This window comes from Cupressus sempervirens, chromosome 4, assembly GCF_028749045.1.
Source record: "Cupressus sempervirens isolate cs-2001-9-10 chromosome 4, ASM2874904v1, whole genome shotgun sequence".
Classification (NCBI taxonomy): Eukaryota; Viridiplantae; Streptophyta; class Pinopsida; order Cupressales; family Cupressaceae; genus Cupressus; species Cupressus sempervirens.
Window position 1 is genome coordinate 290,377,213 of NC_143121.1, and position 7,715 is coordinate 290,384,927.

Consider the following 7,715-nt stretch of genomic DNA (forward strand, 5'->3'; position numbering starts at 1 on the left):
CGTAATTATAAGGAAACATAGAATCAATCTTGCAATGTTGTTAAAATAAATTATTCAGTTTCTTGGTTTGACTATGTGTTTAGCAAATTTTATTAGTGTAAGAAAAAAAAAAGATATTACTTCCTTGTTAGAAAAACACATTGCTTCATAAGAAAATTCTCTTAGGCACATAACACTTGAAAAAAAAAAAAATCCTTCTAGAGCAAAAATGCTCATTGTAATTTGTATGGGGAAATAAGAGTACAATTGTTTCTTGCAATAGATCATCTTTAGAAGATTCCCTAAAAATACCCCTCTTGCATCATAAATGCTAAAAATTAAAGTCAAGCAGAAAAGTATAAATTCAAAAAAAAAAACTATACATTAATATCTATCTTCTTATATCCTATCCTATTCTAAGACAAAAGAAACAACTACAAAACCTTAGGTCATTAATCCTTACCCCACTTTTGGATGCAATGTTCTTTGACCAGGAAAATGCATTTAAAGGGATTAGGGTTGTTTCCCCACGTAATCCCATGTCCTTGAATTGATGTGTCAAGAAAATTAAGGGTGGCAGGTGGTAAGTGTTTCAAACATCTTTGTTTCTTTACCTTTTTAATTATTTTCCCCATGCATTTCCTTTTTGCTCAACTCATTGTTTCAAAACTTGGACCACGTACTCATTTTTTCCCTTTGGAAATCTATGCTTGGGAAAGCGCACCATGCTTTTGTCAATTGGTACCACCTGGTGGAAGAAGAATGTGGGCAGCTTTTGGTTTAAGTTTAAACTTTTGCATCTTCCCTCCCCACTCCATGTGATTTGTTTTGCATCAAACCAATCTCCATGCTGAGGTTGCAGTCTATGATAGTGCATGGGGAAGGACCCTCGGGTAGAGAGCCCCAAGTATGGCAGGGTTAAGCGCTTTAGAGTGGGAAGATGGGACGTGTAGGGAGAAGCATGTGAGTTTAGGGGTATAGGATAGAGTTTAAGGGGTTTGGTAGTTAGTTGTTAATAAAATTAGTTTTAGTTTATATGATAGTTAGTTATAATAATATTAGTTAGGTTAGTGTTAAGATAGTATGTTAGTTAATAGTGTTATGTATGTTGTTAATATTATCGTTTTTTTAATTAGTTGTAGCATGTCTTGTTGAACATAAGTTACTTAATTTAGTTAGCTTTAGTTTAATTATGTTTTAGTTAATTTTAATGCTAAGTAAAAATTATGTTTTGTTAGTCTAGTTATAATTTAAGTATTTTAAATTAGTAAAGTTAAAGTTTTAGGTATAATGTTAGTTTGGTAGTGTTCCCTTTTATATATGTAAAGCTTTTTTTTTAAATTAGTTTAAATTTGTTAGAAATTTTAATTTATGCATTAGTAATTAATGTTTTAAATTAATAAATTTTGTTTTTTAGGAATTAGTTGTAATTGAATTAGTTTTAAGTTTTATTTATTAGTTAAATTAAGTTTAACATATTATTGTTAGTTCTACTTTAATTTTAGTTTTAGGTTAAGAGAGTAAAGTATAAATTAGTGTGTTAGCTTCCTTCTTTTTTTTCTTAGAAAATTGATTAATATGTTTTTATTATGAGTATTGGTCTTTATATTAGAACAAATAGAGTTGGCTAAAAGGTTTAAGTTGTTAATTATAGTAGAATTCTATTTAAGTTAATGGTGCTAATGTTTTTACTTAACTATATGTAAAACGTTACTTTAGTGAGTGTGCTCTTTTATTTAACATTTCGAATAATTAATTTGATATTACTTAATTGAACATTCTAATCAATTAGTTATAATGTTAATTGAAATTTTGCCTAGCAAATTTATTAATGATCAAGTTAGTAGGACTTAAATTTACTGTAAATTATGTTCTTTTATTGTTATAAGGATGCAATGTTTAAAGAGTTATTAAAAATCTTTAAAGTGTGAGGTATCTTAATTAATTAAATTTAATTTGTTAATTTAATTAATCGATTCAACAATGAACATTTAAGCTTATCAATCTTTTCCTACATGGTGTCTTTAAAACTGAGTCGTAATCTAAATGTTTTGATAGAAGACCTTGTATCCACCTTGTATCCACCTTATAGTGTACCTATATCTTTAACTGTGAACACAACTTATCGAACTTAGTAAATTTAGTTATTACTTTAAAGAAAAAAAAAATTGTGTCTGTTTCTGCCCGTATTTTTGGGCATGATAGTCTTGACTTTTAGTCTTAAGATATAGGTTACAATTATTACTTGTTATTCTTACAAAACCTATTATGATCAAATATGTATGTAGTTTCTCATACCAAGCTCTTGGTGCATGTTTTAACCCATATTAAGCTTTATGTGATCTCCATACCTTATCCTTTCCTTGCTCTAGAATAAAACCTTTAGGTTTCTCAACATACACTTCTTCTTCCAACATCCCATTTAGAAACTTTGAATTGACATTTATATGATAAAATTTAAATCCTTTATATGCTACATATGCAACCAACATCCTTATTCCTTTAAGCTTGGCTACTTGGGAAAATGTTTCTCCATAATTTAATATTTCTTCCTATTCATATTCTTTACAAATGAATCTTGCCTTGTTTTGGATTACTTCACCATTCTCATTTAGCTTTTTTCTAAATACCATCTTGTTCTAACAAAATTATTATCTTTGGATTTGGGAACTAGAGACCATTCTCTATTCTTTTCTATTTGATCAAGTTCTTCCTTCATAGATAACTTCTAATCTTTATCTTTCAAAGCATCCATCACCATCTTTGGTTCTATCTCTAGTATCAAACATGTAGAATTTCTTGCTCTTAGTTGACCTAATATTAATACTCCTTCAGTTCTATCTCCATTTATATATCACAAACTATGATTTATCCTAGTTCTTTTTGGCATTATAGGTTCCATGTTTGTATTTTGTTTCTTAATCTGAGCTTTTTGGGTTATTGTTAGTGGAGTGTTATCAGATTCTATGCCTTCTTGCCTTCTCTACTTCAAAGTAGATCAAATCATCATATTCTTCCATTTTTCTTCAGCTATTCTCCTAATTGTTTCTTGAAAATTCATCTACCTTTACATTCACACTTTCAATGATTTTGTTTGTCTTCAAATTTAGACACTTGTATGCCATGTTCTTTGTTGAGTACCCCAAGAATATTCATTCTTCACTTTTGGTGTCAAATTTTCTGTTACTTTCATCTTTCTTTATGTAACACTCACTATCAAATATTCTAAAATAGCTCACATTTGGTGTTCTTCCATACCATAATTCATAAGGTGTTTTATTTACTCATTTCCCGAGTTGTACCTGATTAAGAGTATAGACAATTGTATTAATGAGTTATCTCCATAATTTGTGGGATACATAATTTTGACTTAGAAAAATTTTCACACATTAAACTATAGATCTATTCCTCCTTTCTATGATACCATTTTGTTGAGGTATTCTTGGTTCTAATAGTTATCTTTTGATTCCATTTTCTTCACAATACTGATTAAATTGATTTGATGTAAACTCACCTCCTTTATTAGATCTAAGACATTTCAAGGTTCTTCTAGTTTCTTTTTCTACTCTAACCTTGTATTTCCTAAGCATATCAAATGGTGATGATTTTTCTTTTAAAAATATTACTAACATCATCCTTGAGTAATTATCAACAAAAAGTATAAAGAATTTATCTCCATGATAATTTTCTAGACCAATAGGACCACAAAGATATGTGTGAACTAGATCTAACAAGTTTTGCATTGAGTATTCCTTTCTAGAGAAACATGTATAAGTCATTTTTCTGAGTTGGCATTCCTTACAGAAAATATTCTCTATTTTATTTTCTATTGGCATTCCTCTTACACTGTTCTTCTTGCTTAATTTTTCTAAATTGTCAAAGTTTATCTGACATAGCCATAACCAACTTTCTTCAACTTTTGCAATAAGATATTGACCTAGTGATGTGTGCAACTTAGAAAGATTGTCTTTCATCTTCTCACTAGTAGCCAGTAGTCTTCCATTCTTTTCAAATATTTTACATTTTTTATTACTAAATTTAAACTTGCAACCTTTATTGTTCAATTGATAAACAATCAAAATATTGTACTGCAAACTATCAATTGAATATACTTCATCACATATAATGTCATGAATTAGATTAATTGTACCTTTTCCTTTGATCATGTAGGGTGATCCATTCCCAAATTTTATTGATCCTCCATCACAAAGTTCTATGGTTGCAAACTTATCTTTTTCTCTTCTCATATGATATGTGCATCCACTGTCAATGATCCAATCATTATTATTATCCATTTGTGTGATTAGTGCCTCTTGTTCTCTGATAACTCCTTTGTGGGTGGATTCCTCTTTCACAGTAAAGAAAATTATCTCTTCATCATCATTTTCCTCACCTTTGGCTATGTGACACACTTTCTTCCCTTTCTATCCAAAATATATGTTTCTTTTGTAATGGTTTGTCCTCTCTTTGGTTTTTTCCTTCTTTGACTTGTTAGGACATCTGTATGCAAAGTGATCAATTTGTCTACAATTCTAATATGCAATAGAACTCTTTCCTTTGTATATACCTTTCCCTTTGGGAAATATTTTTGCTATTAAAGTTTCCAATTCTTCTAATTCTTTTTCCTTTCTTACTAGACCTTCATATTCACCATCATCAAAAAATCTTCTTCTATATTGTGTGTCTTCACTTGCTGAGGCTTGAAGTGTTATTTCATTGACTAGTTGACTATTATCATAGTTTCTCAACTTGAATATCATTAGTCTACCAATAAGTGAATCAATGGTAATCTTACTCTTTTATCAATAGTTATTAGTTCTTGTATAGAAGAAAATTTGATTCCATATTTGTGAGGTAAAAATCTCACCATCTTACTTACTACTTCATTTTCATCAATAGAACCTCTAGCTCCTTAATTATAGCAACAATTTCCTTTACTCTTTTCCCATATTGTGCAATAGTCTCATTCTCATTCATTTTCATGTCATCACATTTTCCTTTTAGTCCTTCCACATTTTCTTCTAGAACACATGTATCTCCTCCATGTAATTTTAGAAACTTGTCACATATTTTCTTGACTATTCTTCTTCTCTCTTCCATATTTCCACCCCTTTTCTGGTATCCTTTTTTGAAGATTTGAGATCTTTGACCTTCTGGGTCAAGGATGAAATTTTGGTTCAAGGTAAACCTCAACTTTGACCTAGGTCAAGGATGACCTTGACCCTCACCTAGGTTAGAGTCAACCTCAACCCTGAACTTAGGTCCAAATTTCAAGTTCTAGAGGTTTCAAGATATCAGGCTTCAAAAAGTTGCATTTCCCTTTTTCGGGTTGGTTGTTTCAGCTTTAGAAATGGTAAAATCTTAAATTATATTTAATTTAGGTCCATTTATAAGGGTTAAGGCTTAATTAGAATTTAATTCTCCTATGTCAACCTCACTAGAAGTTTGTGTCCTAGACTAGTATAAAAGGAAGCCTTCTCTCATTTTCATATCTACTTTTCATGAGGAGATGAATCTAGAGATAATTTTCTATGATCAAGCATCTGCCTTTCATTGACTTCAAGCATTCAAGCATTCATATTTATCAAGGAGATACATTGATAGCAATTGAAGGATTCAATCTCTTTGGAGCCCTCTTGTTGAAGATTCTAACATCCACATTCATTCAAGACTCTTTCTATTCCAAGATCCATTCAAGATTGGTGTTAAAGATCTAATGCAGTTGATTTGAGACATTCTAGATTCAATTCTCCATTTATTTGGAGCATCCTTACTTATGCATTCAAGGATTCAAATCCTCTACAAAGATTTCAACATAAGCAAGGTGAATAGTTCCATTTACTTTGTTTATCGACATTGTAGTTTTAGATCCATTTTTAAAGCTTAATTCCAAACTATGGTTTGACTAAGGAAAACCCTTCATCCAGCAACAAAACCCTTTTTCTTGTAGGAGAAGGTGTGGGATAGTGAATATCAGTGCATATTTGAGTACACTTTTTGGTGAACTTATAGGATTTGTGAACAAAATTTTTGTCAAAGCCATGCAGGTCAAGGTCAGAAATAAAGGGGTAAGATCTTACCTCAGCTTTGGGTCAAGGTCGACCTTCTTCAGAAAGACAAAAGGTTTATGGGTTTTCTCTATTTCTACATATCTAGCCTAGATCCGATTGTAAAATTTCCCAAAATTGTATAAAGACATCAGTAAACAAAATTTTCCAGATTCACTCTACTATAAGGTTAGTATTTATTTTCAATTCAATTAATATTTCAATACATATTTTTGATAACAAGATGTAATGTTTTCCTCTCTATTCATATTCTCCATAGATTGATTCTTTAATGCATTAGCCTTTTTGGTTAATCAAATTGGATCTCTCCTTTGGGAATTTTGATTTAGAGGTAGATCTTATATCCCTTTCATTCCTCTACATTTAGATGAACACTTTTTATCCATCTTAAAGAAAGTCTTCAGCATTATCTCCAAGTCCTAAAAGGTGCAATTTTATCTGGCTTGCCCACATTCCAAAATCATCTTCAAATTTGTTGAACTTTGGCATTTCCTTCCTATATATCTTGTGATCTTTTCCCAAAGCAGTAATACTTCCAGTTCAGATACCAAAGCTTTGATAACAATTGTAGGTATGGGATTGATTATTGAGAGGGTGGGCAAGGGGGATGAATCAGTAATCAAGAAATTCAATTTTTTTACTTTCTCTTTATCTCACAACTTTACCAATAAGAAAATAGTTATACCTATAGTGTTTTTATTGGTTAAACAAAAAACATACTTGAAAAAAACAATAAAAATAATCAACAATTGTAACACTAGGATTTATCTTGTGGAAACCCAATTAGGGAGAAAGCCATGGTGTGAGAACAATGATCATAAAATAAATTACTCTTCTGGAATAAGCTCTTTTAGGAGCATGCTTGGTCAAGGGTTACAAAATACTATTAAGTTTACTTGATTACATGATTTCCCTCTAGATTTGTTAGGATCTTTACTCTACTAGGAGCAACCTTGGTAAAGGATTTCAACACTCTAATCTAAGAATGTAGCCTTACTAGAGGCTTTATAATAGACCAATTAAGGTTTCCCTTCCTAGGGATTTCAAACTGATATAATGATAAGAGACTAACACAAGTAATGATTTGTATTTTTTACTCCCTTCCTATACTAGATCCAATGGAGTTGATCAACATAAAAACATACCATTTGCTATTCTTTTGTCCTAATAGCTCTACTTCTTCTTCTAGACACTATTCACCTCTCTCTCTCTCTCTCTCTCTCTCTCTCTCTCTCTCTCTCTCACACACACACACACACACACACACACACACACGCGCGCGCGCGCGCACACACACACACACACACACACACAACACACACACACACACTCATTTCATTCTCCCATTTTATCCTCTTAAAACCCTAACTTGAAACATACGATCTCAAGGACATCTCCATCGTGCATGTAGAAACTTCTCCAAAAATCTCTTATTACTTTAACCTAGAAACTTCTCTTTCCTTTACAACTCCATTGATAAATGATAACTTCACTGGTAAGATATGAGTCTTTGATAACTTTCACTTTTCTGATAAGATAACTTACCACATAAGATTGTTTCCACTTACTACTCTAGTCATTACCCCATAATTTGCTTCCTTATTACTTCTTAGTAGAAATCCCTTAAGGATGTAATAACAACATGAAATGACAAATCAATTGTTTGAC